The sequence below is a fragment of the Leopardus geoffroyi genome, chromosome B4 (assembly GCF_018350155.1).
Source record: "Leopardus geoffroyi isolate Oge1 chromosome B4, O.geoffroyi_Oge1_pat1.0, whole genome shotgun sequence".
In the NCBI taxonomy this organism is placed as follows: Eukaryota; Metazoa; Chordata; class Mammalia; order Carnivora; family Felidae; genus Leopardus; species Leopardus geoffroyi.
In genome coordinates, this window is record NC_059341.1 from 125,839,529 (window position 1) to 125,864,220 (window position 24,692).

The window sequence follows — 24,692 nt, forward strand, 5'->3', positions numbered from 1 at the left end:
GTGGGTAGGGAATGAGAAACACCCTGGGACGCTAGAGCCAGAAGCCACAGCACACACTGAAGAGCAAGGCAAGAGTCTGGGCCGTCCCTGCCTGGTGAGAGCGGAAGCCATGGGACAGGGTCAGGGAAGACTGAAGCTTGGAAAGTGGTCTGGGGTCTTGCAAACTTAGATCATATCCACCCCTATTTCCCAGGACTTTAGATTTCTAATAAAACCTAGACAAACCAAGTGTTTCCTCCCTCCTCCCTTCTTTCCTCCTTCCCTTCCTTTTCTCTCTTTTACTCCCTCCCTCCCTCTCTCCCCTTCCCTTCCCTTCCCTTCCTCCCCTTTTTTCTTTCTTTCTTTCTTTCTTTCTTTCTTTCTTTCTTTCTTTCTTTCTTTCTTTCTTTCTTTTCTTTCCTTCCTTCCTTCTTTCTTTCTTTCTGTGCTTGGATAGGGGCCATGGCTTAGCTGGAAGAATGCAGCCACTGCTAACAGTAGATCCACCAGAGAGAGAGAGAGAGAGAGAGAGTAGGGGCCTAATACCACTTTTCTGTCTTCCTTCCCATGCCTTCCATTGACTGACTGCAACCAAAGCCACAGCATGAGGGGCCTGAGTGATGAAGTCCAGTAGTGGTGTCTTCTAGGTGCAGAGACAGGCAGAGAAACATGGAGAATGGACCTGGAGGAGCAGAGAATTATCTTGTCATTTGTCACTTATTCGCCAGTCATTTTGTGCCAGGCTCTGAGCTTCAGTTTCCTATTAAGTAGGCATTAAATGAACCTGTTTATCCATCTTACAGGACTATCGTGATGGTCAAATGAAGCACTGTGATCATTTACTTTGTAGCGTGCTCCCCTTTTCATCTGCATTATTTCCAACCTTCCAAAGGCAGAGGGAAGCTGGGTTCAGGGGTGGGTTGTCAAAGGCGGCTTGACTGAGCTTTCTAACTGTGACATTACAGGCAGGTGACCAAACTCTCTGGGTCTTGGCTGCTCTTTTATGGTGGGTTCCCCCACCCCCCAAAACAGATCCTGAGACAAGTGTTTGAGTTCAAGTACTTTATTTGGGAACTGATTCCAGGAAACAATATAGGGGAATGAGGGGTGAGGCAGGGAAGGGAGGAAAGCCCATAGGGGGGTCTTGGTCCCACAGGGGATTCTGGGAGCGTGTGTAGGATACACATCCTTGGATTGTTCTACTGCAGAGGGCGGGTGCTGGGGTGTTTATCCTCCAACTCACATCCTTCAGTGCCCGAGAGTCACTCCTCGGGCTCTACCTCCCTTCCAGGCTGCCTGTTTGTAGATAGAGAAGACTCAAGCAGCCAGAGACATACAAGAAGCCATGTAGATGCCTTCTAATGAGCCAAGAGATGGCTTGGAGACCCATGGCATATGCTTTGTTGTCCTAATTTGTATGATGGAGATGTTGCCTATCTCACAGGGCAGCTGGGAAAATGAAATGATTAATGATAAAGCAATTGAATGTCTGCCAAATGCCTGGCCCATCGTAGGTGTCTGGTAAATAGGAGGTACTCCTAATAAGGTGGGTAAATATTATTGGTGTATTATGGGCTGGGGCAAATAGCATGTGCAAAGAGGTTGAGACACTTGCGCCGAATCTCACAGATAGTTTTTTAGGGGCCAAGTCAGATCTGACTCCCAATTTGTTCTCCTTCCACTCGGCGTAACAGACTATGCATGCAGAGTACTTTTGCATCATAAAGTGTGAGAAGCTCCATAAATATAAAATGTTTGTAGTCCCAGATGTGCTAGCTCAGATCCAAGTTAAATTGACCCTGGGTAGCTCTTCCCTCGGTCCCGATTCCCACAACCTCAAATATATATTTTCTTAGTCCCTCAGGGTCTTCCATTCTGTGCCCTCACCACCCCCAGCCCTTCATTAGTGATGCCTAGGTGTCTCCACATATTTCAAAGGGTGCCAGAAAGTCTCCAGACAAAATAAAATGTGCTGTAAAACACTAAGAGCATAAAACTCTAGACACCTTGTTCTCCATGTAATGTTTCCTTTTAAAAACAAATATTTGGAAATGCCCTCTTTACTATCCTGCTGATACACACATAAAAACCGGTAAAACACATAACTCTTTTTTAAAAAATTGTAGTAAAATATACATAACATAAAATTTACTGTTTTAACCGTTTTAAAATACAGTTCGGTGACATTAAGTACATTGTGGTGCAACCACCGCCACTGTCCATTTCTAGAACTTTTCCATGTCCCCAGACTGAAACTCTGCACTCATTAATAACACTAACTCCCCACTCCTTTCTTGCCCAGCCCCGGGAACTCACCATTCTACTTTGTCCCTTTGTACCTGCTTTGTGAATTTGACTACTAGGTCCCTACACAAGTGGCATCATATAGTATTTGTCCTTTTGGGACTGGCTTATGTCTCTTAGCATAAGTCTTCAAGGTTCATCTATCATGTAGCAGGTGTCAAAATTTCCTTCCTTTTTAAGGCTAAATAATATTCCAGTGAATGTATATACCATGTTTTGTTTATCCATTCATCTGTTGATGGACACTTGGGTGGTTCCACTTTTCAGCTATTGTGAATAACGCTGCTATGAGCTTGGATGTACAAATATCTGTTTGGGTCCCCACTTGCAACTCTTTTGGGTATATACCCAGAGTGGAATTGGTAATTCTATGTTTGATTTTCTGAGGAACCTCCATACTGTTTTTTTTTTTAAGTTTATTCATTCATTTTTTGAGAGAGAGAGAGAGAGAGAGAAAGAGAGACAGAAAGCGAGCAGGGGAGGGGCAGAGAGAAGGAGAGACAGAATCCCAAGCAGGCTCCACACTGTCAGCGTGGAGCCTGACATGGGGCTTGAATTCACGAACTGTGAGATCATGACCTGAGCTGAGATCAAGAGTCAGACGCCCAACCGACCTAGCCACCCAGGTGCCGCCATACTGTTTTCCATAGCGGATGCACCATTTTATTTTTTTTATTTTTAAAAAAAAAATTTTTTTTTCAACGTTTATTTATTTTTGGGACAGAGAGAGACAGAGCATGAACGGGGAGGGGCAGAGAAAGAGGGAGACACAGAATCAGAAACAGGCTCCAGGCTCTGAGCCATCAGCCCAGAGCCCGACGCGGGGCTCGAACTCACGGACCGCGAGATCGTGACCTGGCTGAAGTCGGACGCTCAACCGACTGCGCCACCCAGGCGCCCCGGATGCACCATTTTACATTCCCACCGGCATAACTGTTTTATGAAGGACAAAAAGAGGAAAGAAAGATGTACTTAAATAGCATTAGTGTTTCAGCGTGTCCTCGCTGGGCTGGGGTGCATAGAGACACAACACAGCAATTGCACATCTGCATGAGTGCCCGTCTGCCATAAATGCAGACCAGTGTACAGGTGTGATGCAGCCCATGCCATTCCTGGAGTGCATTGCGGTTAGTGGTTTTCCAAAAACAATGAACAAGTGAAAACCACTGCCACCTGCATATGACTTGTTACATTCTTTGTGTACAATATATATTGAATGTATATTAAAAATGTGCAAACAGTGCCTTGGTGTGTATATGTGAAACAAAATTATAATCAGAAAATTATAAAAAGGCTTTTCATCTACATGCCTTTCCAGTAGGACATTTAGAAGTCGTATGGGATGGGGATGGTTTTATTGTAAGGAACTATTCTTTGCCTCACCTAGCAATTTCCAGTAGCAAAGTTCTCCCCAACATGATAGCCAAAAATGCCCCTCCAAATCCTAAACGCTCCCTAGGGAGTGAGATACGGCCCTCGTTTAGAAATGCTTTGTCATGCTCACCTAGTGTCTTGAACATGTAGATGGGTGATTTTGGTGGCTGAGATAATACAAGTGAGAATTGTTGGAGCAAAGGAATTTGAAAGTATACAAGGAGTCCAAGATCTTGGTAAAAAAAAAAAAAAAAATCACCTAGAGTTTCTTTCATCCTACCGGAACTCAGTTGTTCTCAAAATCTGTTTTTGGTGCCCAGCCCACAGATCAGAAGGACAGAGGGCAGGAGCACGAGTGGCCTTGGTGGGAAGGAACGAAAAGGGCAGATATGTGGGATGTTTTCAAGGCTGACTCTGTAACACGAAAGTGACTAGACATGGGGAGTGAAGCTCGAAGGCACACTCGGGAAGGACAGAGTGGACCTAACTCGAGGTTTCTGCTCTACCATTCATAAGACGTGCGATTGGGACAGACTGCTCACAAGTGCCAGTTTCCTCATCTGTAAAATGGGGCTCATTCCAGCCCCAGCTTACCTCCCAACGGCACCTGTATGTGAGCAGGGTCTTCTAGGCTTTACAGCTTTATCTGAGACCTGCCACTCCTCTCCCTCATACCTGAAATGCTCACAATTGCCCTGTGTATCAGACAGGGTTCTCCAGAGAAACAGAAGCAATAGAATGAGTGTATCATACACTAAGAGATTTATTTTAAAGAATGTATTCACGTGATCACGGAGCTTGGCAAATTCAAAGTCTGTAGGGCAGGCTGGCATGCTTGAAACTCAGATAGGGTTTCTATGTTAGTCCTGAAGGCTTGTGAGGTAGACATTATTAGCCCTACTTTGTTGTGTGTCCTGACCGTGGCCGCACAGCTAATACACGAGGGGCTTTTTATTCCTTTACTTTGTACTGTGTCCCTCTTAGAAACCCAGGACACTGGAGCACAGCGTCTGCCTATAACTTAACTGATCGACTAGAAGTAGTGATGCTTTTCATTTACTTCTTCACTGGCTTATTTTTTTCATTTACCCTGCACGTGAATACATCCCAAGTGCAAAATTTGTTCCCTAGGGAGCGAGTTACCGGGGCCCACCACACAGGGCGTGAAGTGGTTCTGGGCGTTTGTACGTGGCATCGTCAGGAATGTGGAGCTGGGCAGGGAGGTGCAAAAAAATGCTGACCGTGGGCTCAGCATGAAACAGCCCTTCCCCATAGCTCCCAAGTAGGAACACCAGTGTCTCGGAATGTGTTACTCTTAAATTCCATCCCAGCTGCACGGCCCACATTGGCCCCACCCAGGCTGGCAGGGAAGGGGTGGGCTGGGGCCAGCCGCCATCTTTCCAGTCCCACCTCAGGGCATGGGGGTCAGGCAGATGTCTGTGAATGTCTGTTGGAAAGCGTGGTACAAATCTAAAGAGCTGTCTGGTGTGACTGTGCCTGCCTCCCGGCCTTTGGCTGCCTCTGTCTGCGTCACCCTCCCTTCTCTCTCTTGTGTAACGGAATCTGCTTCTCCTTCCCCTGGCAAGTGATTTTGGAGCTCTGGTAGCCACACTGTCGCTCCCTCTCCCTTTTCGCAGTGTCACGGATGTTATGTGGCTTGTGCCTGTGCTATGTGCCTTGTTTCCCAGTGTGGCAATAAACTCCCTCTCAGGCTGCCCAAGGCCTGAGATATTGGAGGTGCCTCTCCTGTCTCCACACATTCCTCTCACTGGCTTCCTTTCTCTGATTCTCTTGTTCTCACCCAACAGGGCCTTGCACTTTCGTGCATTGCTGGTCCCCACACCTGACTGCCTTCACCCTCCCGGGAGAGAGTTGTAGCCTCTGTGCAAATGCTGCCCGATCCTGAAGATGTAGCAGCCGAAGGCTGTCAGGCACTTGTGCCCTCCGGCAACGGTCTCCTGAAGGGAAAGGGAAACAGCCCACCTGCATGCATGGCACCGAGAAACCAGTGCTTTGGATCCAGAAAGATCCGACTGACTGGTCACATGACCACAGGTAACTAAATGAGGTTTTTTGGATTACTTCAGTTACCGCTGGCTGACAGCTGGATTAAATGAGGTAATGGATATAAGATGGCTGCCATGGTTCAGTTCCTTAAAAAGTGAGTTAACATCCCTTTTTTGGAGTCAGTGTAAAATAGGGGCGGGCAGGACAGATCCCGGGCACAGGGCACTTGGGTTCGAATCTCATTTCTGCTGCTTTTTAGCTGAGTGGTCTTGGACAAGTTACCGTTCTTTGGAATTCAGTGTTCTCCTCTGATAAACAGAAGTCATAGTAGTTCTTAATGTCATGGGGCTGTTGTGAGAATTAAATGAGATAATCCATGTAAAAGAGTCAAAACATAGTAGCTGTTGTTACCTGCCTGAATTCTGGTCAGGCTTCCCTCTTAAAGGGCCATGCATGGCAGTGGCCTGCAGAGGGCAGCATCCCCGCAGTAATCAGGCTCTCCTCTGGGCTAACGTCCTTGGGCCATTCAAGTTTAGGGCAGGCAAAAGCAAGGTATACAAAGCGCAGCAGACTGACCAAATGACAGAATGTATGAGAGTGATGCGATGGCGTGGGAGAAAGGGCAGAATTAAAAAAATACGTATGTTTATAGGTGGGCAGGTGCAATGAGACAGAATGGAGAAAAAGACCCAGAATTTAAATAAAAAGCCCATGAAGAACTTTAGGTGAGCATGCAGAACAACACATGTGCTCTCTTTGGGTCTGTCTTGGGGGAGCTCTGGAGTCTGGTGACCTGTCCCTAGTTTGTTTGTACAGTTTGTGCCTGGAGATCAAGACACTCTTTGAAAACACTTGGAAAGCAACTGAAAGGTCAACGATCCAGAGTTGACCACATCGAGAATGGAACATCTCTGGACTTAACCCAGGACATCCATCCGGTGTCTGGTGCCACCTCAGTTCCTAACTGGCTGGGTGACTTTAAATGACCATTGGGGCAGCTCTCTGTAGGATGAGGACAACCTTTTGAATAGTCAGGAGAAAAGGCCAGGGTGGGGGTTATCATTATTTCGTATTCCATGCCACCTCTCCAGAAGTCCTTCTTGATTTGCCTCCATGATATCTTGCAGGACATTCTTCTAGTATCTCTAGCATCTTGGATACAGGGGGGCATTTTCCTATGCTCCAAGCATGCCAGTGACTCTCTTTGCTCCTGGTGACTAATTGTAGCATCTACTACCTGGCCTCTTAGGAGTCTCTTGGGACCATCATTAACCATCATTAAACCCAGAAATCCCCACAGCTAATTGCCATGGAGGCTTGCTTCATGTACAAAAGTACTGTTTTGTTTTATGTTGTTTGAAACCTAAATGTTTAAATACCTGCCTCATTCTGTACATAGCATTCTGCAATTTGCCCTTTTTTGCGTAACCCTGTACCTTAGAGAATTTCCCATAGAAATTCTTCCCACACGTAGAAATTGACCTTGTTCTTTATAATGACTTGACGGTAATCCATTGCGTGGATATGCCAGAATTAATTTAAGAAGTCTAGTGTCGATGGACATTTAGACTCTTTTCAGTTTCCCTCTTTCAAATGCAGTGCTGCTAGAGTGTTCTGTGTGTGTCTAGTCGTCCATATCTGCAAGTTCTCCGCTAGGATGGATGCCAAAAAATGGAATTGCCAGATTACAGGGGGCGAGTGTTTAAAATTTTGACAGATACTGCTGAGTTGCCTCCAAAGGCCATACCTATTTACATTCCTGTCTCTAACACGTTTTTTATTATAGCCCACATAAGACAGGTAGGTTCTAAGTCAAACACGGATGGACTTGAGTGGAAGTAAAGCCTGGTGGTCAAGTGCCAGATACTGCATTCGAATCTTAATTCTACCTCACAAAATTTATGTGAATGTGGCAAGTCACTTAACCTCTTACGATCTGGTTTCTCCAAGGTAAATGGGACTACAAATTGTACCTAAATCACAGGTGGTTGTGACCATGAGATGAGTTAATGTATGTAAATCACTGAATCTTGTTACACTGAATCTTGAGCCATTTCCAGTGTTCTCCACTCTTTTGCTTCATGCCTGTCTTTCTGGTGTGTCTTTGTCTTTTCACGTTTGTCACGTTGTAGTCAGTTACAAACCCAGTTTGTGTTCCCCCAGCAGCTCCTTTTAGCAAGCTGAAGGGAAGAAGTGACTTCAGATCTTGGGTTGGTTATTGATAAACCCGTAAACTTGTACAACTTAGCTGATCTTTTGGAGCCTTGTTTACCTCAGCTAGAAAATAGGGATCATTTCTGCATCAGGTCGGAATCCTTCTGTTGCAAAGGTGAGGGAATTCATCCCAAACAGAATTTAGTGGCTCACAGTAAGTGGAAAGGCTGCAGGTTCCCCTTTTAGGCATATTTCTACTAATGACTAAAAGGCCATCCCAGGACCGGATTTCTCTTGCCCCCTTTTGATTCTCCAGTTTTGACTTCATCCTCAGACTTCAGGTGGTAGCGAGCTGCCTGTAGGTGGTCCATACCTTACACACCTCCGGTTTGTCGTCCCAAGGAAAGCCTGTCCGCCTCTGTCCCAGCATTCCCCGCAGCCTCACTGGGTCTCCCTGAAGCTGATTGGGTCTTGCACCTATGCCTGAACCAATCACTAAGCGTAAGGGAGTGAGAGGCGCTGATTGGCTTAGGCTAGATCACATGATCCACACTTGCGGAAACGGAGCTGCCCTGGATGCCTTCGACTGAACGTGGGAGGAGCACACCCCATAGTGGAGCTGTTGGGTGTTGTTAGAGAAAGAGAAAATAGATGTTGGGAGGCAAACGACAAAGGTTTGCGCTCATATCTCTTCTCCAACAAGTTTGTTGTGTGGGTGGTGAGGTGTAATGATGACTGGCGCAACTCCTGGCAAAGTGACACCTGCTGTACAATTAATGCCTGTATTCTGTCCATGTCTTCTGTCTGGTGATACTTTGGGTATTGCTGCTTTCTCTTAATGTTCTATTCTTTTGAGATTTTGTTCACTTTGCAACAATCCCCCAATTTATATTTTTATCCCCAGCCTTAAACTCTACACAGTTTTAATCCTGTATCTCTAGTTGACTTTTTATAAAAATTTATTTATTTACTTTGAGAGAGAGAGAGAGCACACACGTATGGGCAGGGGAGGGGCCGAGAGAGAGAGAGAGAGACAATCCCAAGCGAGCTGGGTATCATCAGCACAGAGCCTGATGTGGGGCTTGAACTCATAAACGGATTGGGATCCTTAAGTGACTGAGCCACCCAGGCCTCCGTCCAGTTGACTTTTGATCATTTTCACTTGGTTATCTCACTGCAGCGTATAGTTAACACATCAAAACTCAACCCATTTTCTTGATCCTTAAATCAGATCCCCATTCCCATTTCTGCTCTTGGATCCCATACATGCATTAGGTAGGTACTGAAACTGCTTTGATTTTTGTTCCTTTCCGTGTTTGCTTGATGTCTGGGTCATTAAAACAACCTCTTCTGCTATGTGCTTGCTCACCCCTCTTGTGAATCCCGGGTCACTGAAGATGAAGTGATACACAACTGCCTGGTATCATTATTTGGTTTAAAGTCTTATAAACTGCCTGAACTTGAGTAAATAAACTTTTGAAGCCTCAGTTTCCTCATCTGTAAAATCTATTTTGCTTTTTTCCAGTGTCTTTTTGACTTAAATCACATGTTTCTTTGATAATGGATCTAACTTTTAGGGCAGTGTATGGGCAGTCAGGTTTGTAGGTATGGTCTACTGGCTTGACTACCCTATATGATCTTTCCTATCCCATTTTATTCTAGTTTATGATTCACTTCACCTTTATTATTTTTTTTTCCTTCAGCAGCAGATAGTTTTGATTTAGAGAGTGTTGGCCAACCCTATAGAAATGCTACTTTCACACCTGTGGAATATCATGTTGCCTGACATTCACTTCTGTAGCACTTCTAATCCTCTCCGGCTCTGGGATATGTAATTATATACACCCCTTCCCAGCTCTGGCTGCTGCAGTCCCACTGCTGGATTGCTTGTCTGTTTCCTCTTCACCTTCCAGTGACCCCTGAAAGGGTTGTACCTGGGAGGTGGGTTTCTCCAGGCAGAGGCAGATGCACTAGACGCAAATACAGGCTCATCTATAGGAACCAGTGGGTGTGTGGTGAGTTACTTGTGGGGCTGGACTTGACCGTGAGCGGCTAAGCAACGCTACGTGAGGTGAAGTGCTGTCTGGCAGCAGAGACACAGGAAGAGCACCTGGTTGTACGTGCATTACCCCTGCACTGTCCAATATGATAGTCATTAGCCACAGCCACATGTGGCGATTTAAATTAAAATTAATTAAAAATAGTTATGGGCGCCTGGGTGGCTCAGTCAGTTAAGCGTCCAACTCTTGGTTTGAGCTCAGGTCATGATCTCATGGTTCATGGGTTCTAGCCCTGCGTTGAGCTCTGCACTGATGGCAGGGAGCCTGCTTGGGATTTTCTCTCTCCTTCTCTCTCTGCCCCACCCCTGCTCATGCTCTCTCTCTGTCAAAATAAATAAAGAAACAATGAAAAAATGGTTATAAGTTTCTATTCCTTAGTCATACTTACCACATTTCAACTTCTCAATAGCCACTCGTGGCCACTGGCTTCCATTTTGGGCAGCACAGATCTAGAACAGTTCCATCACCCCAGAAAATTCTGTTGAGTGGTCCTGTTCTGAAGTGTGGCAACAGGAGTGGGCATGCTGGGATCTCAGCCAAGGTTGTCAGGAGGGAAAGTAGAACCCTGCCCCCGTGGCTGATAGGATGTGGACTGAAGAAACTGGCTTGGTTTCAGACGTGGCCCTGGACCTGGCAGTGTACAGCATCCAAGGAGCTTACAAATCCAAGTGACTCTCCAAGGCTCTGCAGGGAGGGTGGTCTAAGTGCAGTCTTGAGGGATACAGGCAGATGGGAGCTTCCCCCTCCCCCACCTCAGGAGACATGCCCTGTGCTGAGCACTTGACATAGATGATTTCATTCAACCTTAGGAGGAGATAGTATTACCTCCATTTCATAGATGAGGAAACTGGGCCACATAGAAGAGAGCCTGTGTATAAGCCCTTCTGTACTGCTCCATGCTGCCTCCAAGTCAGGCAGGAGAGACCCGAGCTCTGGGGGAGCAGGGGGCTGAGCTCTTGGCAGGAAGCCGGCTAGGATCAAGCAAGCTCAGATTGGGGTTGGGGCCAGCCCTCCTGCTGTCCAAGAGAATAAGGCAGAGAAGAGGAGGCAGGGCAAAGTTATGGCACAGGACAGACCTAACTTTGGGGGTGGTGATGTTCATGGCTTGGGGTGCATGAAGACGTTGTAGTAATGTCTTCTGTAGATCGAGAAGAGGACTGCTCGTCCTCCAGGGCTAGGACTGTGTCGCAGCACTGGCATGACCATGGACTCTGAGCGTCACACGGCCCTTCTGTAAATCCCACTTCTGCCGTTTATTTCTTTGCTGCAGCTGAGGTCGCCTCCCTGAATTTCAGCCTCCTCATTTGTTTTTTTTTTTTTTTTTTTTTAAATTTTTTTTTTCAACGTTTATTTATTTTTGGGACAGAGAGAGACAGAGCATGAATGGGGGAGGGGCAGAGAGAGAGGGAGACACAGAATCGGAAACAGGCTCCAGGCTCTGAGCCATCAGCCCAGAGCCTGATGCGGGGCTCGAACTCACGGACCGCGAGATCGTGACCTGGCTGAAGTCGGACGCTTAACCGACTGCGCCACCCAGGCGCCCCGACAGCCTCCTCATTTGTAAAATGAATATGATAAGATGACATTTATTAGTATCATCATTATCCTTGTAGCCTCAGGTATGAATACCATACTTAGCATAACCTCAGTAAAAAATGGAATAAAATTGAATCTGGTGATGAGGGCTGGAGAATGTAAGGGCTGAAAGAAGAGTCCACTTGGATGGGAAGAAAGAGGCCTACTCAAGTCTACACTAGGGCAATAATTACAGGAAATTACAAAATCATTTCCTTCTGGCCCAACAAAGGCATTTGTTTCCTTTTGCTACTGGGAGTCTCAGAGATGTGTTCATCCACTGTAAACATACCCATTCGGTGCCACCATTTTGTGACCATTGGCTTTATCAACATTATGATCTATGTTTACCTGGTGAATTCCTTGGCTCAAGTCAGAAATTACCAAATTATCATTGTCCTCTAAGTGGGGATAAAATGCTGTACCTCTATGCACAGAGTGGTTTAAAACCATTTGGCTTAATTTAGTTAAGCAATAAATTATTTTGAAAGTATTCAGTTTCCAAATATTAAAGCCAAATTTCAAATTAGTTTGTCTGTGTAGTCCTAAGAATTGATGCATGGAGGCTTCCCCAGTAACCCATATTCTGGCTGCCTGGTGATGCTGGTGGGATTTTGGCTTATCCTATGTATATATCTTGCAGTTAAACTCAAGATCAGAACTATTGTGATCAAGGTCTCCAGCATTAACAACATTGTCAACAAATATAATCGTATGCCTGTCATGGATATGGATGCTAGCAACTTACCTACCAATAACACCTACCCAATACATAGGTGTAATCCTAACCCAGTTCCCAAGCTAAATACCAACTGCTTCCAGAAAACCCAGTTCAGGGAGTTTAGTTATTAAATCACACAGCCTGATAAACTGAGCATTTGACCTCGCAAAAGGTGAGGATCCTTGCAATGAGTCCCTCAGTTGAGCTCTCCAGGCATAAAGCTAAAGACAGAAAATATAGATCCTGGATCTGCTGTCTGGTGTGTGTTTGTGTGTACATGTGTGTGTGAGATGTATGTGTGCATGCATGCATGTGCATTAGCAAGGGAGAGATGCACCTGTCTCAGGACTCAGGCTTGGAGTCTAACTGAGTTGCAGTTCACACAGTCCTTTTACCCTATGACTGTGTAGATAACCTTTCATGAAGAAACTGAAGAATTTAACACCAAAGGTGTTAAACTTCTTAAATATTTTCCAAATAACTTGAAAACCAAGTTTTAGTTTTCTCTCTGCCTGAAAGGATCATCTCCGTTAAGGTTTTGGGGAAAGAAGATAGGGTGAAATTGGGCTAGGCTGTCCCTTATCTGCTCTGGAATTGTCTACTAGTAACTGTATTCTTCTGCTGATTCCAGTCATGCTGGTCCCTGCCTGAGCAACAGGATCCAGAGCCCTAGCGAGGATGCTGCTGTGTTCTTGCAATGGCAGCTGAAGGGTGAAAGTGGGCAGGCCATGTATCCTATCCCTGTCTTCTGCTTTATTTCATAGAAGCCTGACCATTCAAAGCTCTATCTGAGCATCAGACTGCAGTGCAGGACTGAGGGAAACTAAGAAGAAAATTCTTGAAATTGTGTGCTAATTTTAATGTTCCTGTCCTAAGGAAAAGTCCCCCAGGGAGTTCAAACTCTTTACATGCTGTTGATCTCTTGTGGGCATCCCTATTTCCTAACATCAATCCTTTGTCCCAGGTCAGGGCCTCTGTGTGAGTACCTTCTTCCTCTGCTGTGTGCTCTCTGTTAGACTTTCAGAAAACCTCTTTCTACCCATGGAATTGATCTGTCCTCTCCAACTGAGTCATTTCCTAAGTCTGGCTTATTGAGATAAATTGGCCTGAAGTGTTGCTGCTGTGGTCAATCCACAGTTGTCCTTTGCTATTGTGTTTTTGGTACAGTCTGGGTAAGAGTGGGGTTGTAGGGTTGGCTGAGTCTGAATACTCTAAGCCTCATGGTGAAGTCCTTGATGAACCCTGGGCACCTGAAGGGAAGTATTGTTGGAAATGAGTTGTAGCCTTGAGTCTTTCCTCCCGCTGACTGGCCAGCTACTAATTGTTGGGACCTCCTTCTGCCTCCAAACACTATATACAGATCCAAACACACACACACACACACACACACACACACACACACACACACACCCTTCCCAAGGACCAATGTGGATTCTCAACAATAGTATAGTCAAAACACACATGATTGCAAAACATCTCTCTCAAGATGGCATTCCTGTCCACCTCCCTCAACTTGCTTTCAAATCATGCCCCCTCCAGCTTACTGGGAATATGAAATATGCCTATCCCTGAATTGCACAAAGATCCAGGAAACTTTGGGCCCACTTATCTTCTTAGGGGCTATTTTCCCATCCTCTCTTTATGGAAAGAAAATCTGACTGGGTTCATTTCTCCGGCTACATGATTGTGTCCATTCACCACCACAAAGATCTGGTTTTTAAAGAATCCCAATTCTAGTCTTATTAGAAATGCAGTTAGGTGTTTTGAGTTCGTATTCAACCATTACTAACTTGACATAATTCTCCAAATTACCCCAATGTATTAAGACTGTTACTGCACTTACCAACAAAATAGTCCAGCTGAGTGTTAAATAACATCACCGGCACCAACAGTACTTTCACATAGATTATGATCTCGTTTGATCCTTAGAACAATCCTGGGAGGTGGCCAGACCATGTACTTTCATTCTCTTTTTATAGATGAAAAACTGATGTTCAGAGGAACGGACTCTTCAGATCTCTTCGCTAGTAAAGTGACGATTTAATGGCAAATAACTGATCGAACACTTTTGCAACTATCCCAAGAAGCATTCTCTGTTTAACCTAGAGCAATGACCTTCCATTTCTTCATAAAGCAAACAGAAATGATTTTGCAGATGAGCTTAGGGAAGATTTAAAATGCAAAAAGTGTTGTGGTGGAATTTGGCTTTTATTTTTTGCCCCATAAGGACCCCCCCCCCACCACTGTTCATATTGTAAGAGAGAGAGAGAGAGAAAGAGAGTGAGTTCAGCTGGCTGATCTGTGAGCTGATGAAGCTTTTGCTTAAAAAGGAAATCTGATCTCTGTCTAAGTGGCACTAATGTGTGGGCTGAGAGCTGCTACTGTAAATTCAGCAAGGGATTCATTAATGCCAGGAGCCTCTTAGAGTGCTGTGGATGGGTGACCTCTGAAATAAAAGCATAACCAGCAAAGATAAGGCTTCACGCATGATCTACAGGGCTCTGTTTCTGGTGATCTTCAAGATATCTTAAGCCAGGAGTATTTAGGACCAGAAAGCCAGGAGTTTGGTGGGGAGGGGGAGACCACCCAAAAAGATTAGATGATACCACACAATAGATTCTTGGCTTTTGAAATTCTTTGGCAAATCTCTCTCCCCCCACTCCCCGCCCCCCCCCCCCCCCAACTCTTCCCTTTGCTGGGAATAGTTTTTGCACTTTTCTCTTTGGTGGGAAAAATAAGCTACTGTTTTTGAAATGACTAGGATGCCGTCAGTAAGGCTCACGAGCTCTTTTTTAAATTTTTTTTTTTCAACGTTTATTTATTTTTGGGACAGAGAGAGACAGAGCATGAACGGGGGAGGGGCAGAGAGAGAGGGAGACACACAGAATCGGAAACAGGCTCCAGGCTCTGAGCCATCAGCCCAGAGCCCGACGCGGGTCTCGAACTCACGGACCGTGAGATCGTGACCTGGCTGAAGTCGGACGCTTAACCGACTGCGCCACCCAGGCGCCCCAAGGCTCACGAGCTCTTGATGGGAAGGTGAGCTGGAAAATACATCAGAAGCCTGCTGGGAACCTCAGTTGTTGGGGGGTGTCACACAGCTTTGTAAGATTCTGATTTTGACATGAGGTATGGGGTTGGGGTGTTAGGCGGCAATGGCTCTTCTAAGACTAGCTTTTGAGAGCTTCCTCTTGTGATCCCGGAGCTCTCCTGACCACAGGGCATAACTGTTTTTTTTTTTTTTTTGCTTTATTTTGTTTTTAATGTTTGTTTACTTATTTTGAGAGAGAAAGAGATGGGAGAGAATGTGAGTAGGGGAGGGGCAGAGAGAGAGTGAGAGAGAGAGAACCCCAAGCAGGCTCTGAGCTGTCAGCACAGAGCCCAATGTGAGGCTTGAACTCACGAACGGTGAGATCATGACCTGAGCTGAAAACCATGAGCCAGATGCGTAAGTGACCAAGCCACCCAGGCGCCCCAGGGCACGACTGTTTTCATTGCAAATCAGTACTCTGGATTTGGATTTCAAATAAGCTATTTAAAAAATTAGGCCCCCATTCCCCAAAACTACTGTATAGGTTTTCTCAGGCTGCTATAACAAAATACCATAGGCTGGTGGCTTAAACAACAGAAATTTTGTTTCTTACCGTTCTGGAGGCTGGAAGTCCAAGATGGAAGAGCCAACAGGGTTGGTGTCTGGTGAGACCTATTTCCCTGGCTTGATGGACCATTTTCTTGTTGTGTCCTAACATGGTTCCTTCTTTGGGCAGAGAGAGAGAAAAAGGGAGAGAGCGAGAGCGAGATATCTATGGGGCTTCTTCCTCTTCTTTTAAGGACAGCAGTCCTGTTGGATTAGGTGCTCACCTTTATAACCTAATTTCACTTTAATTATCTCCCTAAAGGCCCTATCTCCAAATAGAGTCACATTGGGGTTTAGGGGTTCAACATATGAATTTGGGGGGACACAGTTTTTAGTCCACAATAAGTACAAAAGGATATACACATATTGTAAACCATTGAACAATGTTGAACCATAACAAGAAAATGTCAACTGTCTTCTCTCATTTTTGCCCGACCAGCCAGGTGACCAGTTGGTATGTATTTCTCACATCTTTCCCTTCCTGGTGCAAACACATGGCACATTGTATTTTTGTTTTTTACAGCAGTGATGTTACATTGTATTTACTACTTTGCAACTGCTTTCTATTTGACTAACATTAAACTGATTTTTAAAAATTCTGTCGAAATTTCCCCTGGGCGTCTATGACTATTGAACAAGTGTTCCCAGCTGGAGTTTGGGACTTATAAAAGTCTGTGGATAGAATTCATGAGGTCTGTGAACATGACTGGGAAGAAAAAATGCATCTTGATTATCACTCACCTCTCATTGAAATTTAGTGCATCTTTTAATTAGGAATATAGACAACAAAGCATAGTTATATTTTCAAGAACCTCAGGTATTTTTATATCACATCACGGTTTTGCAGATATCTCAGAATATCCTATATGCTTTATATTAAAATAATTACCAGATATACTACTGGATTGTAGTAGATCTAATGGTTTATCTAATGGGTTATTTAATGGGTTACTAAAGATGCACTTACATTACTCCATTGCAAAATTTTAAATACAATCTTTTTGAAGACGTTTCAATATAATTGTTTTAAAGAAATTATCCAAAGTTATTATTTTTTCCAAACATTTAAAAACAGTATTTTTTTTTTTTTTTTTAATTTTTTTTTTTTTCAACGTTTATTTATTTTTGGGACAGAGAGAGACAGAGCATGAACGGGGGAGGGGCAGAGAGAGAGGGAGACACAGAATCGGAAACAGGCTCCAGGCTCTGAGCCATCAGCCCAGAGCCTGACGCGGGGCTCGAACTCACGGACCGCGAGATCGTGACCTGGCTGAAGTCGGACGCCCAACCGACTGCGCCACCCAGGCGCCCCTAAAAACAGTATTTTGAGAAGAGACCCATAGACCTTACCAGTTGTTGAAGGAATCCATGGCACAAAAACAGTTAAGAACCCTTGCTATAGAGATATGACAGACTGAGGATGTAATATTTTACTTGGAAGCCAAAAGAGATGTGGAATGTGGAACAAAACGAAGTTTTTAATGCCCAGCCAATTTGAGAGGTTGATAAAGGATAAGAACACATCACATGATGGGAGCACTGATTAGACCTGTCCCTGCAATGTACACAGTGATTTGTGTCCACTCATTCCTTTGAGTTTTATATAAATAATGAGAATTCCAACTGCCATCGGTGAGTATCTACTGTTAAAGATGATTTTCAAAGAAGGTAAAATCATGACTCTCATGTAGATATAAAATAATGCATGAAAAAGATTTTATTTAACTCACAAATTAGTAAGAGTGACAGAAGCAATGGGAGAACTGAGACCTTCTACCCTTATAATTACACCGGACACTGAAAACCAAAGCCACAGGTCACTGTCTGTATTAACATGACTTTGTGTTATTTTCCTGCCTTCATTAGCATGATCTATTCCCCCAGGAGTCTGTTGCCCAAGCAAATGGTTTGATTCATTGCACGAACTTCCTTAAAAAACCATCCTAAGAGTCTTTGAATTCCTTGCATTTAAATTCTCATCTTGCTGCTTCTACCAATCCTGGACTGTTGTTTCATGATCCTTACTCAGTCCTAACCAACACTTTGAAAGATCTGTCTTAAATCAAACTTTCAAATCTCAATAAATTCTGACATCACATTTTCTTCTCCACGACACTGCTAAACTTTGTGACATGGCAGTCCCTCTTAGTGCAGTAATTGCAAGCTCAACTTTGACATATCAACAAGTTGTGTTGGTGATATTTGGGGAGACAGCTTTCGACAGATTTGGAGGTCTCACTGAGATCCAGTTGGGACCAAGATCTCACCGTCATGGCCAATGCCCTGGAATGGGAAACAGAATGTCCCTCTGAGGTCCTTTGAGCCTTCTGTTTGGAGACTTTCTGACTGTGATGACGGGGTAGGCAAATAGACCTTGCATTGGTTAGAAACTTTTATCTCTTTTGTTCAACTCTGAGATGCTGAGTTTATTTCTTCTCCTAGGATTAAGAAACCGTCCTTAGGTGCCAACATTTGAAAAAGCACATATATTTTTTTTTGGTGGAAATCTGTCTGTCTCTCTGTTCTTGTCATTTTTGTTGTGCATCAGTAAGAGGAAACCCATCAGGAAGAGGATGGGTGCAGGCCCTGAAGTTAAGCTCTTTCCTCAAGCTGGTCCTGGGGACTGAGAAGTTTAGTTCAAATGAGGAGCAAACTTCCAACTGCCCCCATTTCTCAACTGGCATCAAGAAGCATTCCAAGACATTCAGATTCCAAAATCTCTTCCTTCCTTTCTTTTGGCCAAAGCAAAAGAAACTGAAAGCTGTCTCTCTTTCAGATCCTCTTGAATCACAGTGTGAACCTTCCCCAGTCCTATGCTCTGACATCTCTCTCAGCTTCTGGCCTCCCTCTGATTTGCTCGTCTTCCCCACTGGTCTACCACAACCTCTTAAACTTCAATGGTCTCTTGAAGTTAAGCCTCCCCCAGAACAGGCAAAATCCCTTTCTGTTGATTTCAAGCCCTGGTCTCAAGTCCGAGCTGAGAGCCCAGCCAGGATAGGAGAAATTTGCAGAAGAACTTAGAATAAGTTTATGAATATGTAATGCAGGACTCACTGGTCTATCTATATCAATGAGTGTAGTGGGAGTCTCAGATGCTGAGAAATGGATGGAGAAAGCAGGATTGGAAGCTCTCAATAATGATTTAAAAGACCCTGAATTTCATAGGAAATCAGAGAGGTTCAGAAAAACTCTACGTGCTGGATAAGGTCTTTTGGAGTCTATCCCACAAATCTTCCCTATGAAAGTGGATCAGATGCTAATCTAGTCTCAAGTAGAGAAAGGATGAGGATTGTGGAGAACCCAGGGATAGGCCTGTTCCACCTTTAGGCAGCATTCAGCAGAAAATCTAGAAGCAGATGTGATCCCCCGCTCCTTCCTCATTTTTTATAAATTGGTATTAAGCCAGAAATTGAGTAGCAAATACGTAAGCATGGACTAGAATAGGAAATAACCCTACTGCCAGAACTCCAACACTTGTGGAGGACTTTGAAAACAGTTTAGAATGAAAACAAAGTAGAAACTGGAATAAATTTATAGCCTTACAGATAAAATATCTAGATGCTCCCATCTCAGTCATTCAGCTCCAATGGAAGGAGTCTCTTGATAAAGATAGTTATAGATATTGTAAACAGAAACAACTCTGGGAAAAGAATTGCCATGTCTCTGGTAAGAAAACAGAGAAAATGTGTAACGGATGAGATGACTGACTGATGAGGGGCTCAGAAGGATCTGCTGAACAGAAATTTCTCTAAAGATTAAATGAGTTCTTCTGATTGCTTTACATCAAATAAGCGCTGTATCAATGGAATATTAAAAAAAATCCCAGAAATTAAGGAAATCGAACTGATAACTTTCAATATGTTAAACAGAGTAGTCTTATGGAAATTTAACTCAAAAGTGGTTTAAGAGGCCAAGTTCAAATATATTAAGTCAGCTTTTGGAAATGAAATGAGTTCATTATTTTTGGCTTAATACAAATAATTGTCTTCCCTGATTTACCATGGTAAACATAATAGGAGTTTATGATTTTATTCTACTTGGGTATGTTCTTAAATTTATACAGGGTTTACTGTACTAATCAAATAAACTAGCATTATTTCTACTAATGCTTATAGTTATGAAAAATAAAAATTTGTGTTGATTTATTCTGAAAATTTAATTTCAACAGAGATTATATTTTGTAATACATCAGCTGGAAGATTCATTTTCAAGAACTTTAGTACTGATATTAAATTGAGTTAATTAATGGGTATTCATTGAATGGCTAGATCCTTTCTTTCTTTCTTTCTTTCTTTCTTTCTTTCTTTCTTTCTTTCTTTCTTTCTTTCTTTCTTTCTTTCTTTCTTTTAAATCCAAGTTATTTACCATATAGTGTAATAATGATTTCAGGAATAGAAGTCAGTGATTCGTCACTTACATATAACACCCAGTGCTCATCCCAACAAATGCGTTCCTTAATGCCCATTACCCATTTAGCCCATGCCCCCACCCAACACTCTGCCAAGAACCCTCAGTTCTCTGTATTTAGAGTCTCTTATTGTTTGTCTCCCTCTCTGTTTTTATCTTATTTTTGCTTCCCTTCCTCTATGTTCATCTGTTTTGTTTCTAAAATTCTGCAAGTGAAATCATATGATATTTGTCTTTCTCTGACTTACTTTGCTTAGCATAATATACTCTAGTTCCATCCATGTTGTTGCAAATGGCAAGATGTTACTCTTTTTGATTGCTGAATAATATTCCATTGCATATATATGCCACATCTTCTTTATCCATTAATTATCTGATAGACATTTAGGCTCTTTCCATACTTTAGCTATTGTTGATAGTGCTTCTATAAACATTGGGGTGCATGTGCCCCTTTGAATTAGCATTTTTGTATCCTAGATCATATATCTAAGTAAGAAAGAACAGTGAAACTGATTACTAAGCATAATTTCAAATTTATATGCTTTTGCTTCTTATTTTTATATACTATCTTTGGGCCTGTTCATTAATGTGCTCATTTTTGCCATGTTGAGAAGTTGTATAAGGGATATGTGTGGCTGTAAAAATTGTGTTGTGTGTATTCATGGGCTCTTCTGGTCTGCTAAAATGCTGATTTGGGGTTATCAGCAATTATCCACAGTCTTCTTTCTGCTCTCACCAGTTTTCTCTGTGAAATAGAAATTTCTTTGATTAAAAGTTGTAATTAAATATACCTGATGTGTCTTTACTGCAGCACTCTTGGCAGAGAGGTCCACATCTGTATGCAAGATAATGAGGTGTGATTTTGTTAAGGGAAAAAGGATATAATCTGTGCAAATGAGTCTGAAAAGCTTTAAGATATGTTAAAATCCTAACAAAATTTGCTCAATTTTCTTTCCTTGTTTTACTGTTTATTGCTTTTACTTACAATATAAAGGCTTATTTATTTATTGGCCCATCGGCTTGTCCTTTAGGAGAAAGAGATCAGTAGATCTCTCTCTACTCCAGGGGAATTCTGAATTTGACTTGCCTTAGGCTTCTTGATTTCATGCTTCATAAGAAGCTTGGAAAGTTGGGGGAAATCCTGCATGCTGTGGTTGAGAGAACTGCAGACAATTTAGACAATGCCACTAATGCCACTTAAAGGGTTCAGAATATGCTACCCCAAAATATGCCACTTTGGCACAAGAATAATTTTGAGCTGAAGGCAATTGAGAAATAGCAGACACAGGAAGAACTCTCTGCCCTTTCTCATTCTGCCTAAAAGCAGTGCATATATTTCTCGTTGTGAAGGGGACACAAATTTTCATTTGTGAAAATGTTCCTTCTTCCGTGCCAAGAAGAGGAGACTGACTCTTATCTGCATACCTTACTAAGGAAGTCTTATTTACCGTGCATTTCTTAGTTACATTTTCACAACTTACCACTCTCTAGAGCCCAAACCCCCTTCCCTTTGTTCTGTCACTTCTCCATAATCTATCATCTTTTGTTAAGAGGATATATAAGCTCCCAGGTCTAACCACTTTTTTGAGGTCTTCATTTCTTTTCTATGATAGCATTTTTTTGAGGTCTTCATTTTCTTTTCTATGAAGACCTCCATGCATGGAAAAATAGACATATTAACATCAAATCACATTTGTATGCTTTTTCTCTTCTTAATTTGTCTTTTGTCAGTTTAATGAGCAGGCCCCAGATGCTAAACCTGAGAGAGTAGAAAAAAAGGGTTTGTTTCCCCTACATCATAGATCTCATCCAAGAGGATTATGAAAGTGGACACGTGGTTGTTCAAAACAAAGCTACCTCGAGGAGGGATATCTTCTGTTTTAGAGGAAGAATATCATACTTAGATCTCTGCAGACTTCTCTTAGATCTTTAATGTTACTACAGAAAATCTTGGAAATAAATAAAGAAGTCAGATCATTAGGCAATTTGGAGGTAATTCTTCCAGGAGTTTGCTGCCCAGCCAAATAGTGTGATTGTCCATTCCCAGAGCTTCCTGGAGAATCTTTGAATCTTTTGCCTTGAGGTCCTCACCTTTCTGTGCCCACCAATCCTAGACTTTTGTACCACAATCTTTACCCAATACTAATCAAACCCGTGCTTTGAAAAGCTGCTTTACATAAAACTCCAATTCTTAATAAATGCTGACTTTTCCCCTCCTTCCCCAGACACACTGCCACAGATTTGCCAGGTGGTATTCTCCTTTACTGCAGCAAGCAATAAACTCAACTTTGTCTTATCAAGAGGTTGTGTGTGTCGGTGAAATATGGGGAGGCAGCTTTTGATGGACGTTACAATTGCTTTAAAGGAGAAGTCAAAATGCAGACACTTTTACAGATTAGAAATAATGAAATGAATTTGCAAATGACCGCAAAACTGTCTTTTTAAAGGGAAGGGCTGGTTATCCCTCCACCAGACAGAATTTATTTGCATGTCTATAGACAAAAATTACTTGCATTGCTATCAGTTATGTACAATTTACAGAGCCATTAAAAAAAAAAAAAAAAGAACTCAAAGGCAATGAAAGCTGCAGAACCCTCATAGAATCAGAATCAGATGACCCGGAAGGATGTGCTGTAGACAATGCACAGTGCTCTACTAAAGCACAAATTCTTCCCTAACCTACTAGGTGCCAGGTATCTAGTGAGGTTCTAGGACATTTCCCAGACATTATTGCGTTTCATCTTTACCACACCCTACAAAATCGAGTATTACAGTTTCCTCTTTTCTACTGAGGAAACTAAGGCTCAGTGAAGTTTTTCAAAAACCACAAAAATGCTCAAATAACATGTGCAATAGATATTTGGTTAGTGAAAACGTCATATGCAGAGAGGAAATCTTGCACAAATCTTTGAATGGTGGAGAGAGAGAGGGATTCCTGAGTATCCTATGAGATGCTGGGCACTATCCAGTTCTCGAACTTGAGTCCCTTAATTTTATAGTGGTCTGCACCTTTCATTGTCTTTGAGCTATTTCATAACTCTGTGAGTTGAAAAAAACCTCATAGTAATGTCAATGATTCTTGTCCACATTCAGCGCAAATGAATGTTTGGCAGAGGAAGCCACCACTGCATCTATTAGCAAATGCATTTCAGCATTTCTGAAATGTAGTCAGCACTTCTGATTGCCTACATATGTGTCTGCTCTTTGACTTCTCCTTTGAACCAGCATAAGAACTTAGGCTTCCCTCATTAAATGATGAATAACATAAAATCTTTGACATGGGTTCATTTTATATATGTGTGAGAGTCATGATTTTTATCTCTTCAAAAATGCCTGTTAGCAGTTTGAAATGAGTTTAGCCTTTCATTAGTTGGCTTTGGGGGTACTTACTGTTTCAGGCCATGGAGATGATTAGCGGCTCATCTGAGGCTCTCCTTGCTCTGAAATTATTCGATTTTATGACTACATACCTGGCATTCCTAGAGTTGCATGTTAAGCCTTCTGTTGTTTTCTTTCTAGAGCTATCTGATAGCACAGGCTGTCCATTAAATACAGGCTGAGCAATTAGGCCTAGCTAACGTCTTCCTGACTAGGATGCCAGGACAAATATCTAATGGTAGCAAGTGAGTGAAAATAAATAGGGGCCAATTAATAAGGACTAATTTGGTGTTACAATGGAAACAGGGGCAACTGTATGCATTCTAATTCCAGTAAATGTGAGTTCACTCCAAGGATGTTAGAATTTCAGATACATTTAACTGTTTGAGTCCTTGGGAACTTTTGCAGACATCACTAGAACCTTGGGTTGTAAAGTTGTCTGGATTTTCACATGTCACTTTTGTTAACTTGTTTGTGAACTTTGTAAACTTGTAAACTCCTGCTATGGTGTCCTGAGATGTGCATCATTCATTACTCAGAATAATGTATGAAAATTGGAGTTCTCAGCTTCCAAGCATGTGTTCAGAAGAAAGAGTTTTAGTCATGGCCCTCTTTGCTATAAGTGACAGAAAACCCAATTCAAGCTACTTTAAGCAAAAAACAAAAAACAAAAAAACAAGAAAACCCTCACCCCCCAACAAGCAAACAACCCCCCCCCCCCCCCACCAAAAAAGAACCACTTCAACACCAAATACACTGTTGGGTCACATGGCAAAAGTCCTGGTGCAAGGTGAGTGCAGGTACAGTTAGATAGATCTAGGGGTCCAAAAATGTTACCAAAACCTGGTCTTTCTCCTTCTTTTGGTTCTTCTTCCTCTGGGTTCACTTCAACTGTCAGAAACCCTTCCTTCTGATGGCCTCAGACCATTCCTGTCTTACAACTTCACTTCCCCAAAACCAATGGAAAAGAGTCCAGCTCTCAGTAGTTCTTTCTTGGTTGTTCAAACCAAAGTGTCAGGATGATCACTGATTGGACCGATTGCCACAGCTTGGGTCATACGCCCATCTCTGAACCAATGAGCATGCCTAAGAGGGT

At 42.9% G+C, this 24,692-nt stretch overlaps 1 long non-coding RNA gene across 1 annotated transcript; it reads right to left on the reverse strand.

Moving 5' to 3' along the window:
- Window positions 1-11,435: 11,435 nt before the first annotated feature.
- Window positions 11,436-23,851, reverse strand: LOC123591057. The gene is made up of 3 exons (XR_006709096.1): window positions 23,609-23,851; window positions 15,819-15,931; window positions 11,436-14,198 (listed from the first exon to the last, which is right to left on the reverse strand). It is a non-coding gene; the product is annotated as an uncharacterized LOC123591057 (long non-coding RNA).
- Between the last annotated feature and the right edge of the window lie 841 nt (window positions 23,852-24,692).